This window comes from Nicotiana tomentosiformis, chromosome 4 (assembly GCF_000390325.3).
Source record: "Nicotiana tomentosiformis chromosome 4, ASM39032v3, whole genome shotgun sequence".
NCBI classification, from domain to species: Eukaryota; Viridiplantae; Streptophyta; class Magnoliopsida; order Solanales; family Solanaceae; genus Nicotiana; species Nicotiana tomentosiformis.
The window spans coordinates 84,354,889-84,380,420 of record NC_090815.1 but is presented as its reverse complement, the minus strand read 5'-3'; the positions used below and the strand labels follow the sequence as shown (position 1 = coordinate 84,380,420).

The window sequence follows — 25,532 nt, the reverse complement described above, 5'->3', positions numbered from 1 at the left end:
TTATTCAACACTGATAGTTAGATCAGCCATGATGTATGGGGTTGAGTGTTGGCCTGCTAAGAACTCACATATCCAGAAGATGAAATTAGCAGAAATGAGGATGTTAAGGTGGATATGCGGGCACACTAGGATGGATAAGATTAGGAATGATGATATTAGGGAGAAGGTGGGCGTGTTTTCCATTGATGACAAGATGTGGGAAGCGAGGCTTAGATAGTTCGGGCATGTACAGAGGAGAAGCCCAGATACTATGGTAAGGAGGTGTGAGCGGCTGGCTATGGAGGGCATGAGAAGAGGTAGAGGGAAGCCTAAGAAGTATTGGGGAGAGGTGATCAGGTAGGACATGGCTAGGCTTCATATTTTCGAGGATATGGCCCTTGATAGGAAGCTGTGGAGGTCGAGTATTAGGGTTGTAGATTAGGAGATAGTTGAGTCTTGCCTTAGTTCGTACCTTTGTGAGACTAGTCTGGCAGGACTTTTGTCTAAGATAGCTAGTGGTAATGTTGTGTCTTACTACTCTTTCATTTCTCATAGTGCCAGGTCTATTTACTGGCTATCACTTTTGCTTTGCATCTATCTTCTGATTTTCATGTTGTTGTTATTCTTTCTATGATCTATGTGGTGGTACTGATATTGTCTCCTTTTGTCTTCTTGAGCCGAGGGTCTTTCGGAAACAACCTTTCTACTCCTTCAGGGTAGAGGGAAGGTCTTCTTCGTACATACTACCTTCCTCAGACTCCACTAGTGAGATTTTACTGAGTTGTTATTGTTGTGAATTGATTTTGATAGTATTATGAGCGGATAAAACCTATAGTTCTGGGGTTGTGATTTAGCCATGAATATTATTGTTTAAAGTTGACTTAACCTTGATTACAATTTGCTAATATATGGTTGTTTCTTCAATTCTGTGATTAATTGCTTAATTGTCTGGCCAACAGTTAGGTTTTATTTACTATCTATGATATGCTTGGGAAAGCTACGTCTAGATTAGAGACGAATTGAAGAGGCCGTGATCTTAACTCTGAGTTGGGGGGGGGGGGAGGGGAGAATTTGTGGTTAGGATAGGACTATACCTAGTCACCATGCTTAATTGAATATCGTAATCTTAATGCGTTCTTGATAGATTGATTCCATAGGAATTTAGGCGTTAATCTATTTTGAATAGGCGAGTAGTAATCCGGGAGAATGGTACGAGAGCTATTATTCGATTAATTAGCAACCATGAGTGAATTGTATGAAAGACAGAGTTAATTAGAACACAGTAGGATTGATGAATTGATCACAACCCTAGAATATTCGTCTATATTGAATACACAACAAATGTTTGCTGCTCGGTCAATTAGTTACTTGTTAGAATTATTGCTTAGTATAGTCACACTTTTGGACTATGATTGACTCAGCTGAATAATTGACTTGGCTGAATAATAATCTTGGTGAAACTAGTGGGTAGTTAACACAAGTCTCTGTGGATTCAACACTCGATTTATCACTTTATTACTTGTACGACCACGTATACTTGCGTGTGTGTTTGGGAGGAAGACAAAATAATTCTTACAAATTTCTTAACCATGTACAATATAATTAATTCCTGTCAAGATAAATTATAATATAAAGATTTAATGTGTTATTCAAGGTATATAAATGACTTATTATCAATTATTATCTTATTTAAAATCTCTAATTCCAAAATTATGTTCTTCTTCTTTTTCTTGAAAGAAAAAACACACATTGTCTGAACGGTCAATTAAATCTTTGAAGAAATGATAATAATTTGAGTCTTATATTTGAAAAAAAATTCAATTGTCGATTTTGGATATCATATTTACTGTGTTTTCTGCAAACACAAAAATAGAGAAAATCTAGAATAATACATCTTTGATTTAGTGGATGAGAGAATTGGGAGAAAACGACTGTAAACCATTTGGTTCCTCCTCGTCCCACGTCGGAAAAAGACAATATCATTTTTCCCCTTATAGTTTGCTTTGTAGCTTCTCGCACATGTCGAAATAAAGTTAGCAATCGAGCTCGTGGGTTAAATAATGTGCGATTTTGCGTGCTTTTTCGGTGGGGGAGGAATTTAATCAAGTTGGCTCATCCGATCAAGTCACAATAACTTCTTCACGCAATAATCATTTTTAAAATTGCTCCAATAATTGGTAAAAATAGGAAACGATAGACTGAACTATGTTAACCTACGTCTCTGTTTGTAAACTTATTCCTTTTTATTTATCTTATTGCTATCATTTTCCCCTCGTATGCCTAGATTTATTGCTTCAAGTAGCATATCTTTTTTTCTTCTACCCTACTGGACTAGTTGTGATTGTCATAGCACCAATGTCATTTGCCCTCTCATTTGAATGAGATGTTTATTGCTTCTTATTTATTTATATCTTTTTTTCCCTACTTATGGGTAGTAACTGTGATTGTGATAGCAATAATATCTGTATACGGGCGAAACCGAATTCATGAGACGCCTCGGTTTCCGATGAAGTAAACGGAGCAAGGGATGTGAAGGTAAGGAACCAGAGTCGAGGCAAAGAGCCCCTCGAGCCAGGGTCCGGGTGCCCACAGGAGTATCGGGACCATGACCCCCAGGTTCGAACCCCAAAGGTCTCGGAGAGCATTACCAGATAATCGAGCATGACCAACAAAAGACCGTGATATCCGTGACCAGTCAGATGTCACGGCGTGAATCTCGGCATGTATCGGTAGAGAACCGGTGATTAGTTAAATATAAGATTTTTACCTTTTATGGAATTGTACTTAGGGTAAAATTCTCCTACTGTATAAAGGAGGGGAGGGGGGGGTCTGTTCATTAGGGGCATTGTAACATGCACATCAAGGCAATATACTCTTATTTTCTCTATTATTCAAAGTTCTTACTTTTGTTCATCAAATCATCAGTAACGTGAGCCCGGGATCAAAGGCAGATATTTCATTAAGCTGTTATTAAGTCCAGGATCACTTCTCTTAATTGGTTTGACAATTTATTACGTCCTTTATCTGTTTAATCTAACGCAAATTATCGTTTGTATTGAATTGACCTACGTATCCTTAAAATCACTTACAAATTTAATTATTATCTGTTTTTAAGGGTAAACAGTTTGGTGCCCACCGTTGGGCTATGGATAATAGTTGCAATTTGATACAAATTTTTATAGCACACTCTATTTTACAATTGTTCTTTGAGCTTTTAATTTCAGGTCAGATTAAAAATGTCAAACTCCCAATCTGCCCATTTGAACGTGGATGCTGAGTCCGGCCACCATGGTGAAAAACAAAAACGTGGTACCCAACAACGAGGTGCACCCTGCTGACCCCAACGGAGTCCCAGTCGCTGATCCGATCAATGCTAACTCACATGTGTCTATCGAAGAAAACTTGCCTACTGACCCCGAAAATAGCATTCGCGGGGGATCCCAGTCGATAGCCCGGAGTACACACGACGGCGAAGGTGACAGGATGAACTTGCGCATGATCTTCAAAATGTTACAGGCTCAACATGCAACGATAGCTCAGTTGCAGAATCAAAGCCGAGCCCCCAACAGAGTTGATCCCGAATTATATCGGAAAAATGCCCGCAGAAATGAACCGGTCTCAGAAAGGCCGAGTGAAGCAGAACCTGGGACTAACCCTGAGATAATAAAGATGCTTGAGGAACTGACAAAACGGGTGGAATCGGGAGAAAACAAAATCGAAGACAACGACAAAAAAATGGAGACCTATAACTCCAAGGTCGACCAAATCCCGGTAGCACCACCGATACTAAAGGTCCTGGATTCCAAAAAATTTGTCCAAAAGCCTTTCTTTCCGAGCGCAGCTCCGAAGTCAATCCCAAAGAAGTTTCGTATGCCTGAAATTCTGAAGTATAATAGGACAACCGATCCCAATGAACATGTGACCTCTTATACGTGTGCCATCAAAGGAAATAACTTTTAAGATGATGAAATCGAATCCGTTCTGCTGAAAAAGTTTGGAGAGACCTTGTCTAAAGGAGCTATGATATGGTATCACAACTTACCCCCTAATTATTGACTCATTTTCTATACTTGCAGATGCCTTTGTAAAAGCGCACGCCGAGGCCATCAAGATCTAGACCAGGAAATCAGGTTTCAAGGTAAAGCAAAGAGATAACGAGATGCTAGGGAATTCGTATTGAGGTTTCAAACGGAACGGATGGACCTGCCTCCGGTCACAGATGATTGGGGCGTTCAGGCCTTCACCCAAGGACTCAATCTATAATAACCCGGCCGGTCGTTTTGAGAGTTAGAGTCCCAATCCCCTAATAACTATTTTTCCCACGTTTGTTTCCGCTATTATGACTTGCCAGAGTGATTGGTTATGGAATTCAGAGAGTTTTGGGACACTTAGTCCCTAGTGTTGAGTTTAAGCCTTAGAGTTTGGACCGTAGTCGGAACTGTATAAAGACGGATTCAGAATGGAATTCTGTCGACTTCGCTAGCTCCGTTGAGTGATTTTGGGGTTAGGAGCGCATCCGAAATGTGTTTTGGAGGTCTGTAGTAGATTTAGGCTTGAATTGGCGAAAGTTAATTTTTCATCGATTTCGGCCGATAGTGGAAATTTTGATATCGAGCTCGGAATGGAATTCCGAAAATGGCTGTAGGTTCGTAGTGTCAATTGTGACCTGTGTGTATAATTTGAGGTCATTCGGACTAGATTTGATGTGGTTCGTCGTCGTTTGTAGAATTTGGAAAATTTTAAATTCTTACGCTTGAATCTATGCTTAATTCATGATTTTGGTGTTGTTCAATGTGGTTTGAAGGCCTGCCTAAGTTTGTATGGTATCTTAGGATTAGTTGGTATGTTTGGTTGAGGTCCCGGGGGACTCGGGTGTGTTTCAGATGCTTAACGGAATGAATTTGGACTTAGAGGAATTTTTGAGTTGCTGGTTCTGGTGTTTTTGCACCTGCGGTGGAGAGTCCGCAGGTGCGGCCCCGCAGAAGTGAGGCTGGTATCACAGGTGCACTTTTAGGCCGAGGAGCCAGTGGTCGCAGATGCGGCGAGTGAGCCGCAGGAGCAGAGCCGCATCTGCAGAAGGGCAGTCACAGATGCGGAGGTGAGAAGGACCCAAGGTTCCGCAGAAGCGGACGATTGAGCGCAGAAGCGCATCCGTAGGTGCGGACCCAGCCCGGATAAGTGACCTTCGTAACTGTGATAATTTTTCCACAGGTGCGTGACTGCAGATGCGGCCCCATGAGGGCAGGTGCAGAAATCGCTGGGTTGAAGAGGCAGCTTCGAGGGTTCACTCCTCATTTTTCACCAATTCGATTTAGAGCTCGGTGGGGGATGATTTTGTCAAGGGATTTTGAAGGAGAACTCTTGGGTAACTAATTCTAATTCTATTTTGATCATAATACATAAATCTATTATTGTTTTCCTCGTCTAATTAAGGAATTTGAGGGTAGAAGTTTGGAAATGGGGGAAAAGGTTTCCCAATTGAAAATCTGAGATTTGAATGGGTATTTGACGTCGGATTTAGATGATTTTTGTTCGAATGAACTCGTGACTGAATGGGTGTTCAAAATTTGTAATTTTTACCCGATTCTGAGACGTGGGCCTGGGGAGATCTTTTGGGTGTTTTTCCTAATTTCACGCTTTAGCTTCGAATTAATTAGCTAAATTAGTTACTTGTAGTTATATTTACATTATACAATTAATTTGAATAGATTCGGGCCATTTGGAGTCGGATACTCGTGGCAAAAATGTGATATCGAGTTGATTTGAGCGGTTCGAGGTAAGTGGCTTGCCTAATCTTGTGTTGGGGACTTTCCCTTAGGATGTTTGATATTAATTGATGTGTGAGCGCCGTGTACGTGAGGTGACGAGTACGTACACAGGCTATTATTGCAAAAATCCCATTTTTCCTTTCTAAATCATAAATTGTTTTTCTTTATTAAATCGCACTAATACGTTTAATTGTTAAACTTAGATTAGAGAAGCATGCTTACGTGTTTTAACTGCCTAATTGACATTCTGTGCGCCATGCTTAGTTAAGTCCCTATTTTCCTTATCTGTGTCCAGTATAAACTGTATAACTCGATGCCATACCTGCCATTTCATCTTGCGTTGCATATTTACTTTGGGACTACGGACGTATTCTGGGAGATCCCTCTGTACTGCATATTTACTTTAGGACTACGGACGTATTTTGGGAGATCCCCCAGCACTGTATATTTACTTTGGGACTACGGACGTATTCCGGGAGATCCCCCAGCACTGCATATTTAATTTGGGACTACGGACGTATTCCGGGAGATCCCCCAACACTGCATATTTACTTTGGGACTACGGGACGGTATCCCGGGAGATTTCCCACTGTGTTTACCTTGTTCTGAGCCGAGGGCTCCCTTAACTGCTAAATTTTCGAGAATTTTCTTTAACAGTGTTACCGTAAATTTTACTTATATTTTTTACTGTTTAATTTATTATATTTACTCCTATAGGGCCTTGACCTGACCTCGTCACTACTCGATCGAGGTTAGGCTTGGCACTTACTGAGTACCATTGTGGTGTACTCATGCCCTTTCCTGCACATGTTTTCGTGTGCAGATCCAGGTGCGAGCTATCAGCCTCAGGGTTAGTGCGTGCTGCTGATTCTAGGAGACTTCAAGGTACTTCTGCTTGCGTCCGCAGATCCTCGGAGTTCCCTTCTACTTCCTCGCCTAGAGACTTTCTTTATTATCTTCATACTTTTGTATAGAGCTAAATAGATTATAGCAGCTTGTGACTTAGTGATATTTTGGGTCTTGGGAAATTATTTTGTATATGCCGAGTGGTACTACTCTTGGCTATTCACAATATGCTATTGATCTTTAAAATTTTTGTGCTTTCTTTATATTTTTTTCCCCGTAATATTAGGCTTATCTAGTCGTAAAGACTAGCTGCCATCACGACACCTTACAGAGGGTTAAATTGGGTCGTGATAGAGTTGGTATCAGAGCACTAGGTTCATAGGAGTCGCGAGTCACAAGCCGATTTATTAGAGTCTCGCGGATCGATGCAGAGATGTCCGTACTTATCTTCGGGAGGCTATGTAATTGTTAAGAGCAATCATATTTCTTTAATTCCTTGTCGTGCGAGTTATTGACCCCAAAAATTCTAAGATTCTATTCTATTCTTTCTCACAGATGGTGAGGACCCGTACTGGGAGGACCGATGACCAGGCACCTGAGACCCCTACCAGAGCCGCCAGAGGCTGGGGTTGGGGTAGAGGATGACCACACGGTTCAGCCCGAGCACCTGCGAGAGGTGCGTCAGAGGAGCCCCCAACAGCTCTAGCTGGAGGGCCAACACCGGAGATCCCTATTGCTACTCCAGCCCTCCAGGAGACTTTAGCTCAGTTCATGAGCATGTTCAGCACTCTGGCTCAGGCTGGACTATTTCCGATAGCTCCCGCTACATCTCAGGCCGGGGGAGGGGAACAGACTCCCACAGCCCGCACTCTTGAGCAGAGGGTCCAGGTTGATCAAGCCCCAGAGTATATTCCTATGCCCCCAGTGGCTCCGGTTTAGCATGAGATCAAAGTAGCTGCTTTTGAGGCAGAGCAGCTCAGACTTGAGAGGTACAAGAAGTACCACCCACCTACTTTCAGCGGACTAGATTTAGATAATGCTCTGGGTTTTCTTGAGGAGTGTCATCGTATTCTCCGCACTATGGGCATTGTGGAGACGAGTGGGGTTTCTTTCACCGCTTTCCAGCTGAGGGGAGCAGCATATCAGTGGTGGCGTGCCTATGAGCTAAGTAGTCCGGACGAGGCAGCCTCACTCACTTGGTCTCAATTTTCAGAGATGTTCTTGCATGAGTATGTTCCACAGAGCCTCAGTGATGCTTGGCGCGCAGAGTTTGAGCAGTTACGTCAGGGTGCTATGACTGTGTCGGAGTATGTAGTCCGTTTCAGTGAGTTAGCTTGCCATGCACCGGCTTTGGTTACTACAGTCAGAGAGAGGGTTCGTCGCTTCATTGAGGGACTCCACCCCAGTATTCGGACCAGTATGGCCCGGGAGTTGGAGACGGACATCACTTATTAGCAGGCAGTGAGCATTTCCAGGAGAGTGGAGGGCATGTTTTCCCGGGACAGAGAGGAGAGAGGGGACAAGAGGTCTCGAGAGACTGGTCATTATTCAGGAGCTCGTGCACCTGCAGTACGCTATGGTAGGGGTTTTGTGAGTCGCCCTGTTCATTCAGCTCTTCCAGCAGCCAGCGATATTCCAGCTCCTCCTAGACCTCAGGAGCCCTATTATGCACCGCCAGTATCCAGTATGCCTCCTACTCGAGGTGCTATTATCGGCCAGTCCAGCAGACCAGGTCCGAGTCAGTCTCAGCCGTCGCATCCTCCGAGAGGTTATTTTGAGTGTGGTGACACTCGTCACCTGGTTAGAGATTTCCCCAGAGCCAGAAGGGGTGCACCTTCACAGACTTATCAGCCTCCACGTTCTCCACCGGGTCCTCCGGCCATTCTTCCAGCACCAGCTGCCACCCCACCTCCTCAGCCAGCTCGAGGTGGGGGTCGGGGAGGTCGAGGTCGCCCTAGAGGGGGATGCCAGGCCAGGCTAGGTACTATGCCCTTCCAGCCCGTTCAAAGGCCGTTGCTTCAGATTCAGTCATCACAAGTATCGTCCCTGTCTGTCATAGGGATGCATCAATATTTTTTAACCCAGGCTCTACGTATTCATATGTGTCTTCTTATTTTGCTCCACATTTGGGGATATCTCGGGATTCTTTCAGTTCCCCTGTTTATGTATCTACTCCCATGGGAGATTCTCTCATTGTGGACCGCGTATATTGGTCGTGTTTGATTGCTCTTAGTGGTTTTGAGACCAGAGCCGATTTGTTATTACTCAGTATGGTAGATTTTGATGTTATCTTTGGCATAGACTACTTGTCGCCCCATTATGCTATTCTTGATTGTCACGCTAAGATCGTGACGCTGGCTATGCCAGGCTTGCCGAGATTAGAGTGGAGAGGTACCTTAGAGTATACTTCCTGCAGGGTCATTTCATTTCTTAAGGCTCAACGAATGGTTGAGAAGGGGTGTGATGCGTATTTGGCCTATGTGAGAGAAGTCAGTATTGATACCCCTACAGTTGAGTCAGTTCCAGTAGTGAGGGACTTTTCAGATGTGTTTCCAGCTGATGTTCTGGGCATGCCGCCCGACAGAGATATTGATTTTGGCATTGATTTGTTGTCGGGCACTCAGCCCATCTCTATCCCTCCATATCGTATAGCTCTTCCTGAATTAAAGGAGTTGAAGGATCAGTTACATGAGTTGCTTGATAAGGGCTTTATTCGGCCCAGTGTGTCACCTTGGGGTGTTCCTGTCTTATTTGTGAAGAAGAAGGCTGGTTCTATGCGGATGTGTATTGATTACCGTCAGTTGAACAAAATCACAGTGAAGAACAGGTATCCATTGCCTCGTATTGATGACTTATTTGATCAGTTACAGGGTGCCATAGTGTTTTCCAAGATTGACTTACGTTCAGGTTATCATCAGTTGAAGATTGGGAGTCGGATATCCCGAAGACTGCTTTCAGGACCAGATATGGTCACTATGAGTTTCTTGTCATGTCATTTGGGCTGACCAATGCCTCAGCAGCCTTTATGCATTTGATGCACAGTTTGTTCCGGCCTTATCTTGATTCCTTCATCACTGTGTTTATTGATGACATCCTGGTATATTCCCGGTCTCGGGAAGATCATGAGCAACACCTGAGGACAGTGCTTCAGACTTTGAGGGATCAACGTAGATCCGAAGAAGGTGGAGACAGTGCAGAGTTGGCCTAGACCGTCATCAGCTACGGAGATCCGCAGTTTCCTTGGTTTGGCGGGGTATTACTGTCGCTTTGTAGGGGAAGGGGGGGGGGTTTCATCCATTACAACACCTATGACCAGGCTGACCCAGAAGGGTGCTCCGTTCAGGTGGACCAAGGAGTGTGAGGAGAGCTTTCAGAAGCTCAAGATAGCTTTGACTCCAGCCCCAGTATTAGTATTGCCTACAGGTTCGGGGACCTACACTATCTATTGTGATGCCTCGAGGATTGGCCTTGGAGCGGTATTAATGCAGGTCTGTAGGGTGATTGCCTATGCGTCTAGACAGTTGAAGGTGCATGAGAAGAATTATCCGGTTCATGATCTCGAGTTAGCAGCTATTGTTCATGCCCTGAAGATCTGGCGTCATTATTTGTACGGTGTTCCCTGTGAGATTTACACTGATCACCAGAGTTTGCAGCACTTGTTCAGGCAGAAGGATCTTAATTTGCGTCAGCGGAGGTGGTTGGAGCTACTTAAAGACTATGATATCACTATATTGTACCACCCGGGGAAGGCCAATGTAGTGGCCGACGCCTTGAGTCGCCGGGCAGAGAGTTTAGGGAGTTTGGCATATCTTCCGACAGCTGAGAGGCCCCTAGCCTTGGATGTTCAGGCCTTAGCCAGCTAGTTCATGAGATTGGATATTTCACAGCCTAGCCGGGTATTAGCTTGTGTGGTTGCTCGATCTTCTCTTTATGACCGTATCAGGGGGCACTAGTATGATGGTCCTCATCCTCTAGTTCTTCAGGGCAAGGTTCGGTGAGGTGATGCCAGAGATGTGACTATTGGTGATGACGGTGTGATGAGGATGCATGGCCGGATATGTGTGCCCAATGTAGATGGGCTTCGGGAGTTGATTCTCGAGGAGGCCCATAACTCGCGGTACTCCATTTATCCCAGTGCCACGAAGATGTACCAGGATTTGAGACAGCACTACTGGTGGAGGTTGATGAAGAAGGATATAGTTGGGTTTGTGGCCAAGTGTCTCAACTGTCAGCAGGTCAAATATGAGCACCAGAGGCCTGGTAGATTACTTCATAGGTTAGAGATCCTAGAGTGGAAGTGGGAGCGGATCACCATGGACTTTGTAGTTGGACTTCCACGGACTTTGATAAGGTTAGATGCTATTTGGGTGATCGTGGATCAGTTGACCAAGTCAACTCATTTTATTCTAGTCTTGACCACTTATTCTTCTGAGAGGTTGGCTGAGATTTATATCAGAGAGAACGTCCGCCTTCATGGTATTCCGGTATCCATCATTTCAGACAGAGGTACACAGTTTACATCACGGTTTTGGAGAGCCGTACAGCAGGAGTTGGGTACTAGAATGGAGCTGAGCACAACCTTTCACCCTCAGAAGGACAGGCAATCCGAGCGCATGATTTAGATTCTTGAGGATATGCTCCGTGCATGTGTGATGGAGTTCAGAGGGTCATGGGACCAATACTTTCCACTTGCAGAGTTCGCTTACAACAACAGTTACCAGTCCAGCATTCAGATGGCACCATATGAGGCTTTGTATGGTAGGCGGTGCCGGTCCCCAGTGGGATGGTTTGAGCCGGGCGAGGCCCGATTGTTGGGTACAGATTTGATCTAGGATGCCATGGATAAGGTGAAGGTGATTCAGGAGAGACTTCGCACAGCCCAGTCCAGGCAGAAGAGTTATGCGTACCGTAAGGTTCGTGATTTGGCATTTATGGTTGGTGAGCGGGTCTTGCTTCGGGTATCGCCTATGAAGGACGTCATGAGTTTCGGGAAGAAGGGCAAGCTGAGCCCGAGGTTCATTGGTCCTTTTTAGATATTGTGGCGAGTTGGGGAGGTTGCTTATGAGCTTGCCTTTCCTCCCAGCCTAGCAGGAGTTCACCCGGTATTCCACGTGTCTATACTCCGGAAGTATCATGGTGATCCGACTCATGTATTGGATTTCAGCTCAATCCAGTTGGACAAGGATCTATCTTATGTTGAGGAGCCAGTAGCCATTTTGGACAGGTAGGTCAGAAAGCTCAGGTCAAAGAATATTGCTTCAGTAAAGGTCCAGTGGAGTGGTCAACCGGTCGAGGAGGCGACTTGGGAGACCGAGCAGGTTATGCGCAGCCAGTACCCTCATCTTTTTCACAGTTCTGGGTATGTCTTAATACTCGTTTGAGGATGAACGAATGTTTTAAGAGGGGGAGGATGTAACGACCGGGCCAGTCGTTTTGAGAGTTAGAGCCCCGATCCCCTAATAACTGTTTTCCCCACATTTGTTTCCGCTATTGGGACTTGCCGGAGTGATTGGTTATGGAATTTAGAGAGGTTTGGGACACTTAGTCCCTAGTTGTGAGTTTAAGCCTTAGAGTTTGGACCGTAGTCGGAACTGTGTGAAAACGGATTCAGAATGAAATTCCGTCAACTTTGTTAGCTCAGTTGAGTGATTTTGGGGTTAGAAGTGCGTCCGTAATGTGTTTTGGAGGTCTGTAGTAGATTTAGGCTTGAAATGGCGAAAGTTAGTTTTTCGACGATTTCGGCCGATAGTGGAAATTGTGATATCGAGCTCGGAATGGAATTACGAAAATGGTTGAAAGTTCATAGTGTCATTTGTGACCTGTGTGTAAAATTTGAGGTCATTCGGACTAGATTTGATGTGGTTCGGCGTCGTTTGTAGAATTTGAAAAATTTTAAATTCTTAGGCTTGAATCCGTGCTTAATTCATGATTTTGGTGCTGTTCGATGTGGTTTGAAGGCTCGACTAAGTTCGTATGGTATCTTAGGATTGGTTGGTATGTTTGGTTGAGGTCCTGGGAGCCTCGGGTGTGTTTCGGATGCTTAACGGAATGAATTTGGATTTAGAGGAATTTTTGAGTTGCTGGTTCTGGTGTTTTCGCACCTACGGTGGGGAGTCCGCAGGTGCGGCCCCGCAAAAGCAAGGCTAGTATCGCAGGTGTGCTTTTAGGCTGGGGAGCCAGGGGTCGCAGATGCGACGAGTGAGCTACAGGAACGGAGCCGCATCTGCGGAAGGGCAGTCGCAGATACGGAGGTGAGAAGGACCCAAGGTTCCGCAGAAGCGGACGATTGAGCGCAGAAGTGCATCCGCAGGTGCGGACCTAGTCCGGATAAGTGACCTTCAGACCTGTGATGATTTTTCCACAGGTGCGTGACCGCAGATGCGGCCCCATGAGCGCAGGTGCGGAAATCGCTGGGTTGAAGAGGCAGCTTCGAGGGTTCACTCCTCATTTTTCACCAATTCGATTTAGAGCTCGGTGGGGGACGATTTTGTCGAGGAATTTTGAAGGAGAACTCTTGGGTAGCTAATGCCAACTCTATTTTGATCATAATACATAAATCTATTATTGTTTTCCTCGTCTAATTAAGGAATTTGAGGGTAGAAGTTTGGAAATGGGGGAAAAGGTTCCCCAATTGAAAATCTGAGATTTGAATGGGAATTTGACGTCGGATTTAAATGATTTTTGTTCGAGTGAACTCGTGAGTGAATGGGTGTTTAAAATTTATAATTTTTACCCGATTCCGAGATGTGGGCCCGGGGAGACCTTTTGGGCATTTTTCCTAATTTCACGCTATAGCTTCGAATTAATTAGCTAAAGTAGTTACTTGTAGTTATATTTACATTATGCAATTAATTTGAATAGATTTGGGCCATTTGGAGTCGGATACTCGTGTCAAGAACGTGATATCGAGTTGATTTGAGCAGTTCGAGGTAAGTAGCTTGCCTAATCTTGTGTTGGGGACTTTCCCTTAGGATGTTTGATATTAATTGATGTGTGGGCGTCGTGTACATGAGGTGACGAGTATGTACACAGGCTATTATTGCAAAAATCCCATTTTTCCTTTCTAAATCATAAACTATTTTTCCTTATTAAATCGCACTGATACGTTTAATTGTTAAACTTAGATTAGAGAAGCATGCTTACGTGTTTTAACTGCCTAATTGATATTCTGTACGCCATGCTTAGTTAAGTCCCTATTTTCCTTATCTGTGTCCAGTATAAACTGTATAACTCGATGCCATACCTGCCATTTCATCTTGCGTTGCATATTTACTTTGGGACTACAGACGTATTCCGGTAGATCCCCCTGTACTGCATATTTACTTTGGGACTATGGACGTATTCCGTGAGATCCCCCAGTACCGCATATTTACTTTGGGACTACAGACATATTCTGGGAGATCCCCCAACACTGTATATTTACTTTGGGACTACGGACGTATTCCGGGAGATCCCCCAGTACTGCATATTTACTTTAGGACTACAGACATATTCCGGGAGATCCCCCAACACTGCATATTTACTTTGGGACTACGGGATGGTATCCTGGGAGATTTCCCACTGTGTTTACCTTGTTCTGAGCCGAGGGCTCCCTTAACTGCTAAATTTTCGAGAATTTTCTTTAACTGTGTTACCGTAAATTTTACTTATATCTTTTACTATTTAATTTATTATATTTACTCTGGTAGGGCCTTGACCTGACCTCGTCACTACTCGACCGAGGTTAGGCTTGGCACTTACTGGGTACCATTGTAGTGTACTCATACCCTTTCCTGCACATGTTTTCGTGTGCAGATCCAGGTGCGAGCTATTAGCCTCGGGTGTAGTGCGTGATGCTGATTCTAGGAGACTTCAAGGTATTTCTGCTTGCGTCCGCAGATCCTCGGAGTTCCCTTATACTCCTCTCCTAGAGACTTTATTTATTATCTTCAGACTTTTGTATAGAGCTACATAGATTATAGCAGCTTGTGACTTAGTGATATTTCGGGTCTTGGAAAATTATTTTGTATATGCCGAGTGGTACTACTCTTGGCTATTCACAATATGCTGTTGATCTTTAAAAATGTTGTGCTTTCTTTATATATATATATATTTTTTCGTAATATTAGGCTTACCTAGTCGTAAAGACTAGGTGCAATCACGACACCTTACGGAGGGTTAAATTGGGTCGTGACAATTTCCCCGAAGCTCATTGGCTTTACAGCAGTTGAAGCAAAATCTGATAGAATACCCGGCAGTAACTTGGGCCAACGTCCATAACCGGTACCAATCAAAAATTAGGGTCTAAGACAATCAGCTCGGGACCCCTTCCGGGTTTGTTTATCCCGTCAGAGCTGGTGACAGATCCAAATGAGACATTGATCGTGAAACAAGATCGAATAGAGACTGGTATCAACCATACAATGGAGATCGAAGGGGTAATAGGTCTGGACGCAGCACTATGAGAAGTGAAAGAAGGAGCGACCGAGGTCATAATAACCGGGGACTCATGAGCAAAAACATTTTTGACAGACCCATCGGGTCTAAGGAAGCACCAAGGTTATCGGAATACAACTTTAATGTCGACGTTGCCGCCATCGTATCAGCCATCAGACACATCAAAGATACTAAGTGGCCTCGACCATTGCAATCCGATCCTTCCCAAAGAGACCCCAACCTAGTGTGTAAATATCATGGCACTCACGGCCATAGAACCGAAGACTGCCGACAACAGAGAGGAAGTAGCCCGGTTATTCAACAACGGAGACCTCTGAGAGTTTCTGAGTGATCGAGCCAAAAATCACTTCAGGAATAGGGATTCCAACAAGTAGATCGAGCAAGAGGAACCTCAGCACGTCATTAACATGATCATTGGTGGGGTTTACGTCCCCCAGGGACCAATGTTAAAGCGCATTAAAGTGTCCATTATAAGAGAAAAATGGACTCGAGATTATGTACCGGAGTGAACCGTATCATTCAACGGTGGGGATGCTGAAGGCATCATGCAACCATACAATGATGCACTGGTAATATCTGTACTCATAGATAAATTTCGAGTTAAGCGTGTGTTAATTGATCCAGGTAGCTCAGCCAATATCATTAGATCGAGGGTCGTGGAACAACTGGGTATACAAGACCAAATTGTGCCTGCAGTTTGAGTTTTAAACGGGTTTAACATAGCATATGAGACCACTAAAGGGGAGATAACCCTGCCGGTAAATACTGCTGGAAATGTTCAGGAAGCAAAGTTCTACGTGATCGAAGGAGATATGAGATACAATGATCTATTTTGGAGGCCTTGGATTCACAACATGAAGGCAGTACCCTCGACACTACATCAGGTGTTGAAATTACCCATGCCAGAAGGGATCAAAACAGTTTATGGAGAGTGACCGACTGCAAAAGAGATGTTTGCGGTCGATGAGGTGGTCTCGATATCTACACTCTCAACATTGAAAAACCCTAGTTCGGTCACCAAAGAAGAAACCAAATAGCAATCACTGACATCATCTCTGACCGAACTAGAAAAGTAGGGGACGAGCGAGGAGGATGATTACGGAGTCCCCAGGTCTTTCATAGCCCCCGATGATTCCGATGCCACCAAGTCGATGGTTGAGGAGCTGGAGCAAGTCATATTGATCAAGCACCTGTCCGATTGGAAGGTATACCTAGGCATAGGGCTTACTCCCGAGCTCATGAAAAAACTCATTGAATTTATTATAGCTAACGTGGATTGTTTCGCTTGGTTCCATCTTGACATGACAGGGATCCCGCTGGAAATAACTACTCACAAGTTGAGCTTAGATCCGAAGTTTCACCCTGTTAAACAGAAGAGGAGGCCTCAGTCCGAATTCAAGAACGCATTCATCAAAGACGAGGTATTCAAACTCCTTAAAATAGGTTACATTTGGGAAGTTAAGTACCTAGACTGGTTAGCAAACATAGTGGTAGTTCCTAAAAAGGGAAATAAATTAAGAATGTGTGTAGACTACAAAGATTTGAACAAGGCATGCCCTAAGGACTCTTTTTCTTTGCCTAATATCGATCGCATGATCGATGCAGCGGCCGGCCATGAGATACTCAGCTTTCTCGACGCCTATTCTGGGTACAACCAGATCCGGATGGATCCGTGCAATCAGGAAAAGACTTCCTTCATCACTAAATACGGTACCTATTGTTATAACGTAATGCTATTCAGACTAAAAATGCTGGTACCACTTACCAACGCCTAGTAAATCGGATGTTCAAAGAGCAAATAGGAAAATCAATGGAGGTTTACATTGACGACATGTTAGTTAAGTCCCTGCGAGCAGAGGACCATCTGAAATATTTGCAGGAAACCTTCAACATACTGTAGAAATACAATATGAAGCTGAACCCGGAGAAATGCGCATTCGGAGTCGGGTCCGGGAAGTTCCTCGGATTCATGGTGTCCAACCGGGGAATCGAGATCAATCCCGACAAGATCAAGGCCATAGAAGACATCACCGTAGTGGACAATGTCAAGGCCGTTCAAAGACTAACCGGGCGCATAGCTGCCTTGTGTCGATTCATTGCAAGGTCCTACGATAAGAGCCATCGGTTCTTCTCATTATTGAAGAAGAAGAATAACTTCTCGTGGACTCCGGAGTGCCAACAAGCTTTGGAAGAACTCAAACGGTTCCTTTCGAGTCTGCCTTTACTTCATACTCCGAAGGCAGACGGGCAGTTGTACCTATACTTAGCGGTATCCGAGATAGAGGTGAGTGGAGTCTTAGTCCGGGAAGAATAAGGTACGCAACTACCAATATATTATGTTAGCAGGACTCTAGGCGAGGCCGAAACAAGGTATCCTTACCTAGAGAAATTGGCGCTCGCTTTGCTAAGCGCCTCTAGGAAGTTAAGGCCATATTTTTCAATGCCATCCCATATGTGTCGTGACTACTTACCCATTAAGGAACATAATGCACAAATCCGAGCTCTCAGGACGTTGGCCAAATGGGCCATGGAAATTAGTGGATACGATATTGAATACCGAACCCGAACAACAATCAAATCTCAAATTTTTACAGACTTCGTGGCCGATTTCACGCCGTCCTTAATACCCGAAGTCGAAAAGGAATTGTTGTTAACCTCGAAGACCTCCTCGGGGATCTGGACCCTCTTTATGGATGGTGCTTCAAACGCAAAAGGGTCCGGACTCGACATCGTGTTGAAGCCGCCCATAAGTAACGTAATTAGGCAATTTATTAGAACTGTGAAATTGACTAACAATGGGGCCGAGTATGAAGCCATGATTGTAGGTCTCGAATTGGCTAAAAGCCTGGGGTGATTCATTCCTTGTGGTGAATCAAGTCAATCGGACGTTTGAAGTGAAAGAGGAACGAATGCGAAGATACTTGAATAAGCTACAGGTAACACTACATCGATTCAAGGAGTGGACCCTGCAACATAGACCCCGAGATCAAAACAACAAAGCCGATGCTGTAGCTAACTTGGGGTCGTCAGTTGATGACGATGAATTCAGCTCGGGAACGGTCGTACAACTCATGAAATCAGTAGTGGAAGAAGGCTACACTTAGATAAAGTAAACGGAGCGAGGGACGTGACGATAAGGAACCGGAGTCGAGGCAAAGAGCCCCTCGAGCCGGGGTCCGGGCAAAACGTCTGCCCTCGGGAGTATCGGGACCATGACCCCCAGGTTCAAACCCCAAAGGCCTCGGAGAGCATTACCAGATAATCGAGCACGACCAACAAAAGACCGTGATATCCGTGACTAGTCATATGTCACGGCGTGAATCTCGGCACATATCGGCAGAGAACCGGTGATTAGTTAAACAGAAGATTTTTACCTTTTATAGAATTGTACTTAGGGTAAAACTCCCATACTATATAAAGAATTTTCTGATTATTCATTAGGGACATTGTAACACGCACATCAAGGCAATATACTCTTATTTTTTTTTTATTCAAAGTTCTTACTTTTGTTCATCAAATCATCAATAACGTGAGCCCGGGATCGAAGGTAGACATTTCATTAAGCTGTTACTAAGTCCCGGATCACTCATCTTGATTGGTTTGACAATTTATTGCGTTATTTATCTGTTTAATCTAACGCAATTTATCATTTGTATTGAATTGACCCACGTATCCTTAAAATCACTTACAAATTTAATTGTTATCTGTTTTTTAGGGTAAACATTATCATTTTTTTTTCACACACATGGAAAATTTACTGATTTTTTATGGGATCTTTACACAAATAGACGGATATTACTGTTTACTTTTTTTAGCCATATACATACATTATACATTGATTATATACAATTATACACATATATAATACATAAATTATGCATATATTATACCTCGACCGGTTATTTTTAGTTTTGGGTTAATTCTTTATTATTATTATTATTATTATTATTATTATTATTTTATTTGGTTCTTTTCTTTTCTGGAAGGGGGTCAGTGTGATTGCGATGTCATTACTATCATATGAACTAATTAATGACGCTCAACGATCTTACGTAAGGTGATCAATATTAACTAAATATGGAAACTAGTTTTATGTCGTGCTTCGACTAACATTAATCCTCAGTTCTCTAATTATTGGTTTCAATCAATTATGTCTAGTGATGTAACTGACATCTTCAATCCTTAATTAACTAACATTCTCTGCGAAATTCGGATATTTACCCATTTATACGTTTCGTCGATTTTACCAGTAATGTTTATGCCATCGATAATGCATGTCAAAATTTCTAGTATTATCTTTTTGCCGTGACTTGACGCAAAATTACTTTCAACAACGTAACGTTTATACATGTTGAGATACGTTATTATATAGTTTTCATCTAATTTCGTTGGATTTCCAAACAAAAATTTCACAAATAGGCAAGAAAGAAAATGTGTTACTATATTAATGATATTAAATAAAGTTGGTTCAATTTTCAGAATAACTGGTTTCATGATGAAACTTTCATCTTTCTTTCACGCAAATATCAAGTAATCTTCGGAGAACTCGGAAACCACAGACAAACTATAGTAACGTTTATATCTAAAAAATATTCATTTTTAATTTTATTTCTATCATTTTTTCTTCATATACAAGGAAATATTTGTTGCTTCTTAAGTATTTATTTTTCTTCTTTTTTCCTACTTATGGGAGGAAGTCAATGTAATATTCTGATAGCACTAATGTCATCTGTAGGAAAAGTTTCGTGCTTCTAATTTAATTATCTAGTTCTCTTTTACCTCCTTATAGGAGGAAGTTGATGTCGTGCGATAATTTCATATATTTTTGACGTTATTACCCTATTTGCTTATTGTTTGAATGCTAATTTATGCGACAATTGCGCTTAATAGAGCTTATTTCACGTGTAGGAATGCCTGGACATGAATTGGAGAAATGTTGCACGAAATGGTACCTCAGAGCTACAAAATGGAGCAATAAAAGAAGACGTGCAAGGCAATGAAAAGTCATGGCCATAGATAGTGCAAGGCATTGTCCAGGGCACTGTCATTGGCGCCCCAGACAGTGCCTCGCGCAGAAACAATGGCGCCATAGATAGTGCCTCACGTTGAAATATTGGTGCCCCAGACAGTGCCTCGCGCCGACGATGCCATCCGAGCAAATTTTAATTCCTCACTAGTTTTGGACATGTAGACTTCGGCCCCTAGCCTATAAATACCTCTTAAAGTTAGTTTTTGAAGGGTTAGGCATCATTAGAGAGGAAAGAGACTACAGAATACTTTGGAAGCACGAATCACTCGAGTTTTTCTCTTTGCGTTCCTTTTATTTGTAGTTTAATGCTCTTAGATATTACTATGATTATTTATCCACTTATGAGTAGCTAAACCCGTCATCTAGGGTTGATAGAACCAATTGTTGGATGAAGTCTTGATTGTGTTTTGATATATTTGAGTCGTTATTACTCTTTAACTGTTCAACTATGTGTTTTTTGTGATTAATTGAAGGGCCCTTGATTAATCGCGTCTAGTTATCTTGTGTTACTTGAGAAAGAATACTTGATTAAATTGTTATTGAACAACGCCACTTTCGAGTAAGTTAAGAGATTAATTACTTGAATTTAAAAGCGGGATTAGAGATAACGAAGCTTTGGCGCGATATTTATGAGTTGTACAAATTGTCAACTAGAGTAGTCTGAGAGAATACTTCTAGTAAATTATCGTAATTGATTGAGAGATAATTACGGTAAGCAAGAACTCATCTTCTTTAGAGAATGTTGCAGCGAGATTATAGCTAACGTGTCAGGAATTAATCTGACAATTGGGGAAATAGTAAACTCTAGATCTTTTTATCCTTGATTCAATCTGGTTCTTGCTAATTGATAGTTTTTATTGTCATTTTTCCTTAGTTAAGTAATTTCTTTTAATTCACAAATTATTTCTTGAACTCTGAAAGTTGTCTAAGCTTATCATTAGTGATACTAAAAAGTTGTAGCAAATAGGTTAGTTCCCTATAAGATTCGACTCCGGACTCTTGAATCAGATTATTTTTGTGGCGACCGCTTAGTCATTTTTATAATGCATAGTTGGGTGTGATCAAATTTTGGCGCCGTTGCCGAGGAACTAACAGTGTTATTCGTTACAACTTGAAAGAATTGCTAGGATTTTTAGTTTAGATCAATTTTCCATGGTGCTAAAAACATTTTCATTCTTACGTTTGAATTCTTTTGTGCCTCAGGTGCATGTCTAGAAACTCCTTGAGAACTGGTGAACTATTTGAAGTTCTCTCAGATCCCAAGAAAGCATTGAGGACATTGAATCGGTCTAACAAGAAGGGCAAACAGCTAAAATAGAATGAATAAATCGAAATTGAATTGGGTGATGTCGAGAACGTCAATGGGAACAATATAAATAATTAAGTTGACCCACATATCGGAGTGGTAGCACCTTTTGTGCCGGAAGCTGCTCTATATGATTGAGCACAACCAACTGCTGATAATCTGGCAACTACAATTGCAGTCCCTCCGATACAAGCGAAGACTTTTCAAATTACAAACAACATGCTGCAGAATAAAGGGTTGTTCCCCGGGTCGTACATCGAAGACCCACAGCAACATCTGAAGAATTTTCTATCAATTTGTGTCACTCAAATACAGCCGAATATGACACCCGAAGCAATCAGATTGTTATTGTTTCCATTCTCAGTGACTGTGGAGGCTCAAACTTGGCTGAATTCGCTCCTAATAAACTCCATTGCTACTTGGGAGGAACTAGTCAAGCAGTTCTTAAACAAGTTCTATCCACCTAATAAGACTGCAAGGCAAATTGATGAGATATTTTAGTTCATGCAGAAACCAACTAAAACTTTGCAAGAAACCTGGGAAAGTTTTAAGGGCATGTTGGTGAAGTGTCCACACCATGGCATCCTAGATCAGATACTAGGACAAAGATTCTATATGGGTTTGGCTAACAGTCTAAAGGCTAATATAGATGCTTCAGTCGGGGATGCATTCTTGAATAAATCATTCACAAAGTGTAAGATTCTTCTTGACAAGATGACTCAAAATTCAGGCTGGATGACGAGGGATACAACACTCACTCCAATTGTGCATTCTGTTGCTCTTGACCCAAACAATATAAATGCAGAAAACATAGACACTCTCATGACCCAGATGAGCTTGTTGACAAAGAAAATGGATGAGATGGTCACGAAACAAGTTCATATTATTGACACAATAAATTGAAGCTTATGCACTCCCTGCATAAATCAATCATATGTTTGCTCGTGGAGTGTAGAGAATGATAACCAGGGCTTCAGAGAAGTCATGAATTACGTAAATAATTTTGGGGGTCAGAGGCAAGGTGGACAACAATGGGGACCTCAAAATCAGTAGTATAGACCAACCCAAGAACAGTACAATACCAGTCCTGGGGGAGCACGACCACAAGGCCAAGTTGTGCCCTATAAAAAGCAACAGGGTTACAATCAAGATCACCAACAATAGTTGGTTTACCAAAAACCTCATCAACAACAAGTGACCAGACAGGACGACAGTAATATGATAGAAATCAAGGGCATGCTATAACAAATCATTGGGACAAATGGAAGGATGCAAGAAATGTTAGCCGCACATGACTCGGCTATGAAAGACATTGAAACTCAGTTAGGCCAGCTGTCCATGGCTTTGAACAATCGCCCACAAGGAACGTTGCCTGCAGATACAAGCATCAATACAAAAGAGCAGAACCTGAATCAGTTAATGGCAGTGAGTCTTAGGAATGGAAGGGATTTGGATAGAGAGAAAGAAGTTGCTCAATCTAATAGAGACGCAGGGCCACTTACTCTAGTGCCATCTGAGATCGATGATTCGACGGAGCTCACAGAGGTTGTAATTGAAAAGGTACAAGTTGACAAAGGTAAAGAGAAGGAAATTGAACAGCTCCCAGAACAGGTAGTGGAAAAGACTTCTAATCAGAAAAAGACACAAAGTAGTGGGTAGAAGCTAATTCCAGCACCATTCCCTCAAAGGTTGGCAAAGAAAAAGAAAGATAATCAATACAGGAAATTCATGGAAATACTTAGACAAATTCAATTGAATATTCCGCTGATAGACAAATTCATCTTCTTGACAAGATGACTCAAAATTAAGGCTGGATGACGAGGGATACAACACTCACTCCAATAGTGAATTCTGTTGCTCTTGACCCAAACAATACAAATGCAGAAAACATAGACACTCTCATGACCCAGATGATCTTGTTGACAAAGAAAATGGATGAGATGGTCACGAAACAAGTTCATATTGTTGACACAATAAATAGAAGCTTATGCACTCCCTGCATAAATCAATCGTATGTTTGCTCGTGGAGTGTAGAGAATGATAACCAGGGCTTCAGAGAAGACATGAATTATGTAAATAATTTTGGGGGTCAAAGGCAAGGTGGACAACAATGGGGACCTCAAAATTAGTAGTATAGACCAACCCAACAACAGTACAATACCAATCCTGGGGGAGCACGACCACAAAGGCAAGTTGTGCCCTATAAAAGGCAACAGGGTTATAATCAGGATCACCAATAATAGTTGGTTTACCAATAACCTCATCAACAACAAGTGACCAGACAGGACGACAGTAATATGATAGAAATCAAGGGCTTGCTATAACAAATCATTGGGACAAATGGAAGGATGCAAGAAATGTTAGCCGCACATGACTCGGCTATTAAAGACATTGAAACTCAGTTAGGCCAGCTGTCCATGGCTTTGAACAATCGCCTACAAGGAACGTTGCCTGCAGATACAAACATCAATCCAAAGGAGCAGAACCTGAATCAGTTAATGGCAGTGAGTCTTAGGAATGGAAAGGATTTGGACAGAGAGAAAGAAGTTGCTCAATCTAATAGAGACGCAGGGCCACTTACTCTAGTGCCATCTGAGATCGATGATTCGACGGAGCTCACAGAGGTTGTAATTGAAAAAGTACAAGTTGACAAAGGTAAAGAGAAGGAAATTGAACAGCTCCCAGAACAGGTAGTGGAAAAGACTTCTAATCAGAAAAAGAAACAAAGTAGTGGGTAGAAACTAATTCCAGCACCATTCCCTCAAAGGTTGGCAAAGAAAAAGAAAGATGATCAATACAGGAAATTCATGGAAATACTTAGACAAATTCAATTGAATATTCCGCTGATACACAAATTAATCTTCTTGACAAGATGACTCAAAATTCAGGCTAGATGACGAGGGATACAACACTCACTCCAATAGTGCATTCTGTTGCTCTTGACCCAAACAATACAAATGCAGAAAACATAGACACTCTCATGACCCAGATGAGCATGTTGACAAAGAAAATGGATGAGATGGTCACGAAACAAGTTGATATTGTTGACACAATAAATAAAAGCTTATGCACTCCCTGCATAAATCAATCGTATGTTTGCTCGTGGAGTGTAGAGAATGATAACTAGGGCTTCAAAGAAGACATGAATTATGTAAATAATTTTGGGGGTCAAAGGCAAGGTGGACAACAACGGGGACCTCAAAATCAATAGTATAGACCAACCCAACAACAGTACAATACCAATCCTGGGGGAGCACGACCACAAAGGCAAGTTGTGCCCTATAAAAGGCATCAGGGTTATAATCAGGATCACCAATAATAGTTGGTTTACCAATAACCTCATCAACAACAAGTGACCAGACAGGACGACAGTAATATGATAGAAATCAAGGGCTTGCTATAACAAATCATTGGGACAAATGGAAGGATGCAAGAAATGTTAGCCGCACATGACTCGGCTATTAAAGACATTGAAACTCAGTTAGGCCAGCTGTCCATGGCTTTGAACAATCGCCTACAAGGAACGTTGCCTGCAGATACAAACATCAATCCAAAGGAGCAGAACCTGAATCAGTTAATGGTAGTGAGTCTTAAGAATGGAAGGGATTTGGACAGAGAGAAAGAAGTTGCTCAATCTAATAGAGACGCAGGGCCACTTAATCTAGTGCTATCTGAGATCGATGATTCGACGGAGCTCACAGAGGTTGTAATTGAAAAAGTACAAGTTGACAAAGGTAAAGAGAAGGAAATTGTACAGCTCCTAGAACAGGTAGTGGAAAAGACTTCTAATCAGAAAAAGACACAAAGTAGTGGGTAGAAGCTAGTTCCAGCACAATTCCCTCAAAAGTTGGCAAAGAAAAAGAAAGATGATCAATACAGAAAATTCATGGAAATACTTAGACAAATTCAATTGAATATTCCTCTGATAGACAAATTCATCTTCTTGACAAGATGACTCAAAATTCAGGCTAGATGACAAGGGATACAACACTCACTTGAATAGTGCATTCTGTTTCTCTTGACCCAAACAATACAAATGCAGAAAACATAGACACTCTCATGACCCAGATGAGCATGTTGACAAAGAAAATGGATGAGATGGTTACGAAACAAGTTCATATTGTTGACACAATAAATAGAAGCTTATGCACTCCCTGCATAAATCAAT

At 42.4% G+C, this 25,532-nt stretch overlaps 1 non-coding gene across 1 annotated transcript; it reads right to left on the bottom strand.

Annotated features, from left to right (window-relative positions):
• Window positions 1-21,841: 21,841 nt before the first annotated feature.
• On the bottom strand, window positions 21,842-21,948 carry LOC117279332 (small nucleolar RNA R71). Its single transcript, XR_004509744.1, has one exon. It is a non-coding gene; the product is annotated as a small nucleolar RNA R71 (small nucleolar RNA).
• Window positions 21,949-25,532: the final 3,584 nt, after the last annotated feature.